Source organism: Myxocyprinus asiaticus, chromosome 4 (assembly GCF_019703515.2).
Source record: "Myxocyprinus asiaticus isolate MX2 ecotype Aquarium Trade chromosome 4, UBuf_Myxa_2, whole genome shotgun sequence".
Classification (NCBI taxonomy): Eukaryota; Metazoa; Chordata; class Actinopteri; order Cypriniformes; family Catostomidae; genus Myxocyprinus; species Myxocyprinus asiaticus.
In genome coordinates this window covers 32509405-32524284 of record NC_059347.1, presented here as the reverse complement: position 1 = coordinate 32524284, position 14880 = coordinate 32509405, and the positions used below count along the sequence as shown (strand labels likewise).

Sequence of the window (14880 nt, the reverse complement as noted above, 5' to 3'; positions counted from 1 at the left end):
TGTGTCATTTGTAATTGACAAGTCCTTCCCTTTTTTAAATATCATCTAGTGATCTTTGTTTGACACCCACAATTTTTCCTGCTGTTTTTACAGTTCTGTCCAGTTTAATTTTATTCTTCAAATCTAACTGTCCATACCAAACTATTATATTAATAAGCAGAATACTTTAAATTAAATTGGTATAAACCATTTGCAGAACACTTTGGCTGACAGCAAACCCTCTCAACTTCCGCAACAAAAATAACCTCTTTTTTACAAATGAGGTCCATATTTTCTGAAAAAGTTAGCTTGCTGTCAATCAAAGTCCAGGTACTTGAAACAGTCAATGGTATCCGCCACTTTACCACATAACATAATTTCCGAAAGGGGTTCTGAATGACCTAAAATCAATTCCTTTGTTTTTACAGCATTTATTTGCAGTAAACTCAACTTACTCCACTGTTCCAACTTAGAGATGTTCTCATAGTGCTTATCATTATTAAGAGAGTTCCTATTTAAAAGTGCAACTAGTGCCATATCATCTGCGTATTTAAAAAAAAAAAAAATCCCTGCTATTAGAATTCATTTAGGTAGATAGAAAATAAGAGTGGCGATAAAACGCAACCATGGGTTACCCCCGTATTTAAAATAATCGTGTCTGACATTACTCCATTCAGACAAACTCGCTGTGGGCGATCAATTAAAATATTCTTAATCCAAAGAACTATTGCCCACTTACACCCAAATCTAGAAAACGCGTTAAAAGAAGATGTATCTGTATTGTATTAAAAGCGGAACTGTAACCAATAAATAAAATTCGGGCAAAGGCTTTTGGCTGTTCTAAATAACTAGTGATTTTTTTCTACCATGGAAAGTGAAGCGCCCTCTGTACCTCTATGTGACTTGTAGGCAAATTGTAATGGATATAGTTGCTCAGAAATTTTTAAGCTTAGATGCTGCCTTATGACCCTTTCCATGCATTTTGCCATAACTGATATTAAGGCCACAGGACGAAAATCTTTAAGAGCTTTCAAACTAGTTTTTTTGTTTGTTTTTGAATTGGTCGTATCACGGATATCTTCCACGAAAAAGGCACAGTGTCTTTGTTAAAAACATAAATTTTTTTGTAACAACTCCTGACAGTTCACGAGAACACACCTTTAAAACCCGGCCTCGTTGGCCATCTGGCCCAGGGGCCTTATAAGGCTTAACTTATAAGTGCCAGACAAGTCCTGATCTCCTCCTGTGTAAAATTAATTATAGGGCTCATTGGGATATCAGCACACAAGTCATTAATATCTTCTCTATTTTTACCCACATCAAATCTCCCATAAAACTGATTCAAATAATTTACAAATTTAGATGTATCAGTGTCAATATCGTGTTGATATCGATATTATGGTCCCTTGGAACCCTGCCCATCATTATGTTAAGACCTTGCCATGCAGCATTAGGATTTTCATTACATAGTTTACTTTCAACCTTATTTTTAAAGTCAACTTTTTGTATCATAACTATAAATTGTATCATTAAAACTTTCCTGATCAGTGTGGTTTAATCATTGTCACACAAATCACGAGTAAAATTGTTGATTTTGATTTTGTTAAAACTTATTTTTCGGAGAGTCGCGTGGTGCCATGCGAGGGTTGGACATGTGAACGGCGAGCTCTGAGCACTTTGCTAGTTTTTAATACTTTTTATGTCATAAACCGGTGAGATTCAATACACCCTGAACCATAACTGTTCTATGAAGACAATATGTCAAAGAATTCAAAATCCTCGGGCTCTGGAGACATTAAAAGACACTTACATGCTCAAGCTGATACCCCAGACAGGGCCGCAAACCAGGGACTCAGTTTGGATGGTGCGGCGGGAGAGATTCAGCGTCAACTGTCGGGTATGTCAGCAATGCTGGCGAAGGTCGTAGCGGACTTGGAGGATCTTGCTGTAATACATCGATCGATCACTTCCATGGAAACGAAAATCTGAGCTGCAAACAACTGAGATGGTTACAAGAATGGCGGATGTTGAGAAACGGATCGATTATCTGGAGTCATCGGAGAGGGAATTAGCTGCTAACCCACTAGTGACCAAGGTGGATTTGGAACACGTTTGGGAAAAGTTGGAATATTTAGAGAATCGTAGCAGGCGAAACAACGTCCGAATTGTTGGAATTCCTGAGAACGAAGAAGGTTGAGATATGGTGAAATTCCTAGATGAGCTCTTCCCGTGTCTGCTTGACATAACAGGCCATAAGATGGAAATCGAGCGAGCTCACAGAGTTCCGGCTCGGAGATCCGCAGATGGAGACAGGCCCCGATCAATTCTGGCCAAATTTCTGAGATCATCCGATATAGATCTTGTGTTGCGTGAGGCGAGGAGTAAAGGAAGGCTTTCTTGGAAGAATCACAGCATTTTCTTGTTCCCAGACTTTGCAAATTCGACAAGAGAGAAACGTGATCGATTCAAGGAATGCAAGAAACTGTTTTTCTTTCACAACAATTTGTGGATGAATCTGCACGTTATTTTTTCTTATGCCTCCTTTGGTGGGAGTTTGTTTTCTGGTATATTTCTTGCAATCATTGGAGTGATTAAGGCACTTGTTACTCTCGTTTATCAGCCGAGTGAGCCTGACTCAATGAACATACACTTGACTGTCCAAGGAAACTGAGCGCCTTTTTTGTTTCTTTTTGTGCTGGTTTCGCCTAGTGGCTGGAGTTTGTTTTGTGGAATAACACTCCTTTGGAACAGTTGTGGATGAATCTACACATCTTTGTGTTTATCCCGCCTATTGGCTGGAGTTTAATTTACAGATTATTTTCTGTTGTGTAATTCTGTCTCACAAAATTTGTATAGAAGCACTGGACTTGAGAATACCGCAGGCAAAGTTGTCATAGGGGCTCTCGTATGCGTACATGGACTGTTTGAGTTTAGAGGAATGGACGCCGGTTGGTGCTGTTGTGCACGGGGTTAATGCGCATGTTTTTCTTTTTTCTGTTTTTATTTTGTTCTGGGGGAAATTCGGGGTTTGTTTGTTGCTCTAATTTTGGAATGTGGTCTTTATAATTTTGTTTTTGACACACTATCTATTTTTTCTAATATGTCAAAATGTCAAATGTTAGTATGAGTGGATTGTCTCTCCATGTGGAATGTGAATGGGTTGGGGCACCCAATAAAAAGAAGGAAGGTTATTTCTTTTCTTAAAGAAGTGTCTCTTCAAGAAATTCATCTTTCCCCGCAGCAAAGTGAAAAATTTGGGAAGATATGGGGTGGACATGTTTTCTTTAGTGCTGGCTCAAGTAAGAGCAGGGGAGTCATTACATTGATAAGTAAACATCTACAATTCAAATGTCTCAAACAGATTACATTTACATTTATTCATTTGGCAGATGCTTTTATCCAAAGCAACTTACAAAAGAGAAACACATAAGTGAATCATCTTAAGGAGACGGTGGTAAGAAAAAGTGCCATATTACAAAGTTTCACTGGCATCAGAATAGTAGTATTCAAAACAGATTAAAGTGCAACAAGATTTATTGTTATTTTTATTTTTTTAGATTAAAGATAAATTAGGAAGAGTCATTTTTGTTTTAGCAGAAAGGCAAAGGTTGATTTTGGCTAATATTTACGCACCTAACGCTGATGATCAATGCATTTTTATAGATCTTGAAGGGATGTTGCAAGACATTGGCACCCCTCATGATATAATATTGGGAGGAGACTTTAATCTTTTGATGGACTCAGTCCTTGATCATAGTGAAGCAAAAGTGTGTAAGCCCACTATAGCAACACTGATGCTTCAAAGGATGTGTAAAAATCTTGGTCTTACAGATATTTGGAGACTTTTGAACCCATCTGGTAGGGACTATACATTTTTTTCATCAGTCCATAAGGTTTATTCTAGAATAGATTTATATATATATATATATATCCAAGTCCCTCATTTCATCTATTGTGGATTGCTCAGTTGGAAACATCTTAGTCTCAGATCACGCCCTGGTGAGTTTAGAGGTGTTGCCACATACGGAGAAAAATAAATCATATAGCTGGCGCTTTAATGTATCCCTTTTGCAAAATCCTGAATTCCAACAAATGTTAAAGGCTGAAATCAGTGTTTATATGGAGACCAACTTGTCCTCAGTATCCTTTGTGGGCGTGGGTTGGGAGGCACTTAAAGCGGTTCTTAGGGGTCGGATCATACAGTATGCCTCATTCATCAAAATATCCACAGCACGAGAACTTGTGGAGTTGGAAGGGAATATTAAAAGTGCCGAGGCAGAGCTGAAGCACCGAATGTCATCTGATGGCCTCAGAGAATTGACCCAATTGAAATACAGATATAATACTATTTTATCACAGAAGGTGGAGTTTTGGCAATTCAGGGTAAGACAGTCATACTTTGAGTCGGGGGACAAAGCAGGGAAGCTTTTGGCTAGATATATAAAGAAGAGAGTGTCTTTTTCTACCATTCCCTCAGTGAAATCTGCTGGTGGTGAAATATTTACCTCAGCCATTGATATTAATAATGCTTTTAAAGAATTCTATCTTGATCTTTACAGTTCCACAACTTGGTCTACCGATGAAGACATTCAAAACTTTGTGGAACCATTAGAACTCCCTAAACTGACGACTGAGCAAAAAATTTATCTTGATTTTGAGATAAACTTGGAGGAGCTCGGCGAGGTAATTAAGGCCTTGCCTACAGGCAAGGCTCCGGGGCCAGATGGTTTTGCCGCTGAATTTTTTAGATCTCATGCTACAGAACTGGCTCCACTTTTGTTAGAAGTTTATACGGAATCAATAAAGAATGGAAAGCTTCCTCCAACCATGACACAAGCCCGGATCAGTCTGATTCTTAAAAAGGACAAAGATCCAAGTGAGTGTAAGAGTTACCGTCCAATTTCCCTGATCCAGCTACACATATAAATATTGTCAAAAATTCTGACTAACCAATTAAGTTATGACATCTCTCATACATATAGATCAGTTGGGGTTTATTCGGGGCCGCAGCTCTTCTGATAACATTAGGCATTTCATCAATATCATGTGGTCAGTGGCCAATTATCAGACTCCGGTCACTGCCATCTCACTTGACGCCGAAAAGGCTTTTGATATGGTAGAATGGGATTATCTTTTTAAGATTTTGGAAATATACGGGTTTGGGAATACTTTTATTGGATGGATTAAGTTTATAGACACCCGGTAGTGGCGGTACAAACAAATGGATTAATTTCTGATTATTTTACTCTGGATAGGGGCACCCACCAGGGTTGCTCTCTTTCCCCATTATTGTTCTGTCTTGCCCTGGAACCATTAGCAGCCGTGATAAGAAGGGAAGATGATTCACCAGGTGGGAGGTGTGGCGCTTAAGCTTTTGCTTTACGCAGATTATATTTTATTATTCGTCTCCGACCCCATTAGAACTATGCCTTGCCTCCATAGAATTATTGATTCCTTTTCAAAGTTCTTGGGATACAATTGGTATAAATACGAAGCTTTGGCTCTGACAGCATACTGCCCAGTAATGGCTTTTCAGCCAGGCGCCTTCCAGTGGCCCAAACAGGGTATAAGTATTTGGGCATTTTATTCCCAGCAAATTTGTCTGATTTAGTTAGTTCATTTGGACCCCTTAATAAAAAGGTTTTCAAGCGATGTGGGTAGGTGGGCTTCATTACATTTATCTATGATTGGGAAGGTTAATGTTATTAAAATTAATTGTATTCCAAAATTAACTACCTGTTACAATCTCTCCCTGTAGATGTCCCCCTCTCTTATTTCAAGCAATTTAATAGCATAGCAAAGTTCTTCATTTTGAGTGGTAAGCATCCTAGATTACATTTTAATAAGTTACATAGACCGATTGACAAAGGTGGGCTAGGCCTACCCAAGATGTTTTTTTATTATTATGCATTCAGTCTCAGTCATTTGGCTCACTGGTCACTTCCACCTGTGAGAGCCCCTCCCTGATTTTGTATTGAAGGAAGTTCTTGCCCCTATTTTGCCATTGCAAAGCCTTTCTATCAAACTAATCGGAGAAGTTAAGTTACACCCCGTTATCTCGCATTTGCACTCAGTATGGACAAAAGTGTCCAGAGTGTTTAATTCGGACATTTATTGAAATGTTGCCTCAAGCATATGGCTGAACCCTAAATCATGTATTAATAAGTCCCCTTTCTGCTGATCAGAGTGGCTTGTGAGGGGGGTAAATACACTCGGTGACCTATATGAGAGTGGCGTGTTGAGATCTTTTGAAAATTTGGTTCAACATTTTGGGATTCCCAGATCTCAGTTCTATAGGTATTTACAGCTGCGCCACCTGCTCTGTATTGTTTTTGGGAGTGGCCCACCCCCCCCAATGCAGCAGATACTCTGGGAGAGGTGATTACAGCTTTTTGAAAAGGTCATGAGGCATCAGTATATTACTCCCTGCTAATTCAGAGTCTGGGGGACGGAGCTTCAACTTCTCTCAAGAGATTATGGGAGAAAGATTTAAACTTGGTATTGGAGGAGGGAGTGTGGGCTAGGATTCTAAAAAATGTCAAGTCTGCATCTAGAGATGCAAGGGTGCGCCTTATGCAATTTAAGATTTTACATAGATTCTATTGGACCCCCTCTAGATTGTATAGGCTTGGTCTTAAATACACACCCACCTGCTGGTGATGCCAATCAGAAGATGGGGACACAACTCATGCTTTTGGGGGGTGTGTTAAGATACAGGAATTGTGGCTGAAGGTTCAGAGCTTTTTGTGTGATGTTTTAGGCACTCGAATTTCACTCTGCCCCAGACTGTATTTTGGGTGATGGGGCGGTCATAAATTTTGGGGATAAACACATAAAAAATTGGGTTAGTATCTATAACAGACTCTTCACAGAACTGTATATAAGAAGTAATACAGTCAGTTAACTCATGAGGGTCTATACAAGTATGGAAGAACACATCCCAGTTTGTTGTACAAAAACAGTCCTTTAGCATATCTTCCTTGCCCTTGTTCCAAACCTGGATTTTCTTTTCCACTGGTTTCTCCCATCTTACCCACTGTCTATGTTTCGGTAAAAAATGAATAACATTATGATCGGATCTTCCAGTAGGAGCTCTGCGTACTGCCTTGTACGGGTCCTCGATGTTCCCATAGCACAAATCCAGGGTGCGTGACAAGCGGGTTGGGCAGTCAATATACTGTTGCAAATTTGGGAGATGCTCTGCCAATGAAAGACTGTTAATGTCTCCCAATATAAAAATTGGTTGGTCAGCTGATCGCAATAAAACATTGTTAAAACACTCTGTAATGTGCTTTGCTGCTTCATTATAATTAGGCCTAGGTACATACACGAGAAGTATGGTTAATTGACCAAATTCCCGAGGCAGATAAAAGGGTCTAAAAGACATCTAAAACCTCATAGTCCGGAGTACATGTCTGTTCAATTATGTTAAACTGTGTCGCCCATTTCTTGTCGACATACACAGAGTCCTCCGCCCACAGATTTGTGTGATTTTACCTTATCTCTGTCCACCTTAATAGTCCAAAATCCTTCAATATCCACATTGTGATTCTCACTTAGCCATGTTTCAGTAAGACAAATGAGATTATCTTAATTCCTCTTCCCGCTTGACGCGAAGTACCACTTCATCCAGTTTATTGCTGAGGGATCTAGCATTAGATAGTGTGATCACTGGGAGAGGGTGACGGCTTCCCTGTTTCCATAGCCGATTACGAATTCCCACTCTGGATCCATGATTTTTAGTCTTAAATCTCCCTTTCCTGGATAGGACCGCTGTTGTTGGCAGTGTAGTGCAGGGATAGCAAGAAATCCCTCAGACGATAGTCTGCGTTGGCAAAACCAGAACAGACTTGGCGTCCACAGCCATGCTTGCATATCAATCCAGCCAGGACTACCACGATAAAACAGGTCGCAAGGGCATTAATACTGACTAAAATAAATAAACTTAACCTATGACTGTGCTTAAAATAACATGCAAAAGAAAACAACTAATTCATCAAAGACACTGGGTTAGCGACAGGCCACGCCCCCAAAAAACCCTCACCAATATCTATATAGATATATTTGTTAAATATTTATAAAAAAAAAAAAAAAAATATATAATAATAATAATAATAATTATATATATATACACACTTGTGCTCAAAAGTTTACATACCCTGGCAGAAATTGTGAAATTTTGGCATTGATTTTGAAAATATGACTGATCATGCAATAAAATTGTCTTTTATTTAAGGATAGTGATCATATGAAGCCATTTATTATCACATAGTTGTTTGGCTCCTTTTTAAATCATAATGATAACAGAAATCATCCAAATGGCCCTGATCAAAAGTTTACATACCCTTGAATGTTTGGCCTTGTTACAGATACACAAGGTGACAGACACAGGTTTAAATGGCAATTAAAGGTTAATTTCACACACCTGTGGCTTTTTAAATTGCAATTAGTGCCTGTGTATAAACAGTCAATGAGTTTGTTAACTCTCAAATGGATGCACTGAGCAGGCTAGATACTGAGCCATAGGGAGCAGAAAAGAACTGTCAAAAGACCTGCGTAACAAGGTAATGGAACTTTATAAAGATGGAAAAGGATATAAAAAGATTTCCAAAGCCTTGAAAATGCCAGACAGTACTGTTCAACCACTTATTGAGAAGTGGAAAATTCAGGGATCTCTTGATACCGAGCCAAGGTCAGGTAGACCAAGAAAGATTTCAGCCACAACCACCAGAAGAACTGTTCGAGATACAAAGAAAAACCCACAGGTGAAGGTAAAGAAATACAGGCTGCTCTGGAAAAAGATGGTGTGGTTGTTTCAAGGAGCACAATACAATGATACTTGAACAAAAATGAGCTGCATGGTCGAGTTGCCAGAAAGAAGCCTTTACTGCGCCAATGCCACAAAAAAGCCCGGTTACAATATGCCCGACAACACCTTGACACGCCTCACAGCTTCTGGCACATTGTAATTTGGAGTGACAAGACCAAAATAGAGCTTTATGGTCACAACCATAAGCACTATGTTTGGAGAGGGGTCAACAAGCCCTATAGTGAAAATAATACCATCCCCACTGTGAAGCATGGTGGTGGCTCACTGATGTTTTGGGGGTGTGTGAGCTCTAAGGGCACGGGGAATCTTGTGAAAATTGATGGCAAGATGAATGCAGCATGTTATCAGAAAATACTGGCAAACAATTAGCATTCTTCTGCATGAAAGCTGCGCATGGGATGCTCTTGGACTTTCCAGCACGACAATGACCCTAAGCACAAGGCCAAGTTGACCCTCCAGTGGTTACAGCAGAAAAAGGTGAAGGTTCTGGAGTGGTCATCACAGTCTCCTGACCTTAATATCATCAAGCCACTCTGGAGAGATCTCAAATGTGCGGTTCATGCAAGACGACCAAAGACTTTGCATGACCTGGAGGCATTTTGTCAAGACAAATGGGCAGCTATACCACCTGCAAGAATTTGGGGCCTCATAGACAACTATTACAAAAGACTGCACACTGTCATTGATGCTAAAGGGGGCAATACACAGTATTAAGAACTAAGGGTATGCAGACTTTTGAACAGGGGTCATTTCATTTTTTTCTTTGTTGCCATGTTTTGTTTTATGATTGTTCCATTCTGTTATAACCTACAGTTGAATATGAATCCATAAGAAATAAAAGAAATGTGTTTTGCCTGCTTACTCATGTTTTCTTTAAATTTTTTACATATATTACAAATTCTCCAAGGGTATGCAAACTTTTGAGCACAAGTGTGTGTATATATATATATATATATATATATATATATATATATATATATATATATATATATATAATATTATTTTTATTTTTATTCATTATTTATTATTATTTCTGCTTACTGGACTAATCAAACAGCCTTAGTCTCTATGATATCCCAGTCCCTAGATACTGTACTCTATATGGCCAAAAGTTAGTGGGCGACAGGGTAGGGTTGCACCAGCTGTGCTTAAGTTCTCACATAAGTTAGGATGTACAGTTCACACTAAGGGCTTAGTAACTACCAGAGCCATTGAAAAACAGAGTTGCGACACTCTTTGATCTCGCCGACACGCGATCATGTGGTTCATGTAGCTCTCAATAATTCCAAACAAATCCGCGCTGTCAACCAGTTTCAGTGGTTTTCGGCGGGACAGATAGCAGCACCAACTAGATTTACAGCAATATATTATTATTATATTAACACTTAATGTCCATTGGTTACTGGTGTGTTGCATAATTTATATGTCTGCTACTTTATTATTATTATTTACATTTATTTATATTACTGTATAACACCAGGCAGCAGTATTGTTAAGCAGAGCTAGAAATGGCTATGCTAGCTACCGTACTGTAGCCTACTGAGGACTATTGTTTTACTTTACATTTAACATTAGACTGTTAAGTAAATGGGACTTGTTAAACATGTTCTTTTATTAATTAGCCCACATTACAATTTACTTCATTGACGATACTTATATTTATAGTACTCGATGCAATGACAAAGTTAAATCTAATCTAAATATCAATCACACCAGCAACTGCCTAATTTAAGCCAAGAAAGGAGTTTAGTCAATAGTACAGAATATACAAGGCAACCAATTGCATTCAATAAAACATTTTATTATACAATATGTCCAGTGAGAGGGTAAAGGTTGTTCCCCCACCCATGGTCTTCTACTCCTGTTATTTGTAGTGCTAGATCCGGTGATCTAGATCAGTGGTCTTCAACCCTGGTCCTCGAGTACCCCCTGCCCTGCATGTTTTATATGTTTTCCCTCTTCCAACACACCTGATTCAAATGAATGGGTCATTATCAGGCTTCTGCAGAGCTTGATGACAACCAAGTCATTTGAATAACGGTGTTGCTTATGTTAGCTACTAGTGCTAACTCCATTTAGAATCTAACGATCTGTTATCTTACGATAAACTTTAACTAAAGTTGGCTACATAAAATACCACTATTGACTAAATTGATGAGAGGCCCACTAATGCTTGGAACAATGCTTGTCATTTCATCAACTTACCAGCGAGCGTGCTTCGGAAACACTGAAAATGAATGCGGTTGCACATTGGAACTATACAATGTTTGGAACTATTGGTCAGCCCATGACACGCATTACTTCCGCACTCTTCGATTACAATGGACGTCTATGGGAGTGTCGCAACTCTCTTTTTCAATGGCTCTGGTAACTACTAGTTAGTTTGTAACTAAATCAGTGCTTAATTTGTTTGCACGTGCACCAACTGTTCTTAAGGCAAGACTTAACTTGTAGGTCGTAAGCTCTCCGTAAAGTAATGCGCAGTCGAATAATATGACGTTTACCTGTACTGATCCAATAAACAGCCTTCAAATTTGTACAGAGAAGTCTTAAAAAGCTGTGAGTTTTATCTTGCTACCCTTGATGTTCAAACCTTGTTTGCTCACATATCTGTCAGCTGTAATAAATTAAATCCCCATTAAAATACGATACGTAATAAAAGTACATTTGATAAATAGTATATTTGCCCTGTGTAAATAACAATAAATAGGAACTGTATCTAAAATAAATAAGGGGTGATAAATAAATACTAAAACAACAGGCTGGAAAAATAGACATTTATTCATTTTAATATCTTATATATTTCGTATATGTTGACACTTGACACCGGGCAACGCACCCTGAAAACTGCACCATTAGATCGGTTTCATGCTGAAGAGCTGCTTAAAAGTACGTTTTTTTTCTCTCTCGTAAATGTAAATGAGTGTAAATGCCAACATCATACTGTATGTCGAAACAACTGAAGCATGTCATGCAAAAAATGAGCTCATTGATGTCATTAAATGAGTCTGCTTTTTTATTCCAACCGTTATGCCTGGTGGAAGGCTTCCGTAAATATTTAGTTTATACTTTGGGTTACGTCCTACCTAAGTTTAATGGTGCAACGCTCAAATATTTAGTAGTGCGTAAATTGTGACTTAGTGCCCATTTACGCCACAACTAGGCTAAATTGTAACGTACGTATATCTGGTGCAATCGGCCCCTGATCACCAACATTTATATATGTTTGTTAAACATTTAATTTTAAAACAATAGGAATTAATCCCACTCTTTGCTGCAATAACATTTCCCACTCTCTTGGAAAAGCTTTCCACTTGATGTTGGAATATAGCTTCATGGATTTGCTCCTATTCAGACACAAGAGCATCAGTGAGGTCAGACAATGATATTGGGTGATGGACCCTGGCTAGCAGTCAGCATCCAATTCATTCTAAAGCTGTGCAGTGGGGTTAGGTCTGGGCTTTGTGCAGACCAGTCGAGTTCTTCCACTTCAGTCTCATTATTTCTTTATGGACCTCGCTTTGTGCACAGGGGCATTGCCATGTTGGAATAAAAAAAGGCCCTCCCGAAGCTGTTATCACAAAGTTGGAAGCACACAATTCTTTGGAATGCTACTGTATGTTGTAGCATTATGATTTGTCTTCCATGGAATTAATGGAATAGCCAAACATGTTAATTAAAAGGGGGTGTCCACAAACTTTTGGCCATATGGTGTATGGCTCGGGTCCCTCCTTGAATAAGTGTATGTGACTTTGTTGCCTGTTATATGGTCTGCCAGGCTGTCTAAATGCTTAGCTTAGAACAGTAATAGCCTCTAAGAGCCTCAACAAGCAACACAATTTGAGGTATCATATATATTAAGCACAGTCTGAATGAGGGTGCATGTGTCTGGACCTGCAGAAAGTGAAAAAGCAATGATGCATACAGTCAAGCTGCTCTGTGTGGTGTTTTCGTGCCTCTGTGCTGTTTCCTGGGCTTCGTCTAATTGCCAGCCATGTCGTAAGAGCTTTATAAATTCTTTTTCTTTTATGTTTTAGAACAATACGTTTCTGTAATATTGTTTTACCCTTTTTTTTCTTAAATTGTCTCAAATTAGTAGAAGTATTGTAAGAAATTTTACTTTTTCTATATCTTTCTCAGATGCACCACCACTGACAAGTGGAACAATGAAAGTGGTGAGTGTACTAAAATCTAAACTAACTGGTTTTATCAAAGTCAAAAATTCTATTAATTCTGACTAAGCACACCTGAATGTATTAGGTTTCACCTACAAAATACATTTTTAACAGTCAGATCAAGTACAAATAACAACTTAAGGCAACAACTGCATGTAACCACATTTTAAAGTGTAGCATTACTCAGAGTCAAATCTAGGAATTCAGCAATGTAAGACATTGCATATTTTCGGTGTCACCTAAATGTCAGAAAGAGAGCTCATTTTTGAACCTTTAATGAAATAATCTAATGCAAAGATGTGTACATCTAATGCAGTGATGTGTATAGGCTTACAATTTTTAGAAATGGTCCCTTTGGCACTCCCAATTCCAGATCAAAATCGCTGAGGTTGCTTCTGAATATAGTGTGTGTGCATGTTAAGTATCAAATAAGTGGAGAGATATAACATTTTTTTTTCATATTTATTGCTACCAAAACAACCTAATATTTAATTCACGAACTATACTACCTTCGTTTTTATTTTTTAAAAGTACAATCGATTATACAGTAGCTACGTTTTCTCTGTGTATGAATGCAGCAAGTAATGTTGGAAAATTTTATCCATTTTCTCCCCTTGTTCGCGTGGAATTCCTCCGGGTGCTCCGGTTTTTCCCACAGTCCAAAGACATGCAGGTTAAGTGAATTGGAGACTGTAAATTACCTGTAGGTGTCAATGAGCATGTGAATTCGTATGTCTATGTGTATTGCCCTGTTAATGACTGGCCACCTGTCCAGGGTCTTTCCCTGCCTTCAGCCCAAGACAGTTGGGATTGGCTTCAGCACAACCCACGACCCTACATAAGACAAGCGGCTATAGAAAATGGATGGATATCAATCACTAAACAGTTATTTTCCTGCCTTAGTTTCTATGGAGCTGAAACGGAAGCTGATGACCACCAAGTCTTTGTGCCCCCGGCCTACTGTGAGGGTGTTGCATTTGAGGAGTCACCAGATGACCACAGCTTCTTCGACAGGTTCCATGACTGAAAAACAGAAGATGACATATGACCATAGATATCTATGTTTTTGTCTTTTACGACTTTGTGTCTTCATTCTAATAAAATTAATATAGCTAAGCTTTCACTGAAATCCATTTTAATATCTATTTTAAAAAAGACTGCAGGACAAAAATCATAAAGCGATTAATGTAGAAATAATACTTGTTTAAAATTTGACATGCACAGTATATATACAGTATATATATAGTGTTCATCTCACTACTGCAAATGACCAAAACCACCCAATCCCTGTGAACTGATGTGACCTGTAGAGAACACAACAAAGGTAGGCAACTAAGAAAAGTAGTAAGTTCAGTAATTTTTTATTAGCCTACTGTAGACTTGATTCTTACACAGAAAGATGGCAAAAGCTACTAATAATAAATAGCTACAAGTTATAATAAGCCAGATAAAAGTTAACTATCAATATATCTAAAAGAGTTATAGCCTATGTTTGAAATATGCACAATGCAATGACATGAGTTTCATACACTTTCATTAAGATATTATATACCATCTGGTTTGATACAAATGAAACCGGCTGTATGCCTCTCAAATGTGGCTTTTTTTTTTTTAAAGATTATCCCACTCCTCTCTTTGCTTACCCTTAATTTTTTTAGTTTTGAATTGTGGTACTGTAAAAAGAGTCTGCAGTAAAGCAAACCTTAATTCTTTCTAGACACATTTATGTTTAGGCTAATGCTTAATGCAGCACTCATGTTGTGATGACATTGGTTTTGCAGGATGAATGGCAAATTAACCAAACCTCATAATATTGTTTTTGTGTTACAATGGTTTTTGTTTGTTTTGTTTTTTAATCTGAAATATTGAATAATCCAAAATCCCTCTGTTTGTCTG

At 38.3% G+C, this 14880-nt stretch overlaps 1 long non-coding RNA gene across 1 annotated transcript; it reads left to right on the top strand.

Moving 5' to 3' along the window:
- Positions 1 to 12755: 12755 nt before the first annotated feature.
- LOC127435209 (uncharacterized) lies at positions 12756 to 14086 on the top strand. The gene is made up of 3 exons (XR_007896141.1): positions 12756 to 12808; positions 12950 to 12984; positions 13888 to 14086. It is a non-coding gene; the product is annotated as an uncharacterized LOC127435209 (long non-coding RNA).
- The last annotated feature ends 794 nt before the right edge of the window (positions 14087 to 14880 follow it).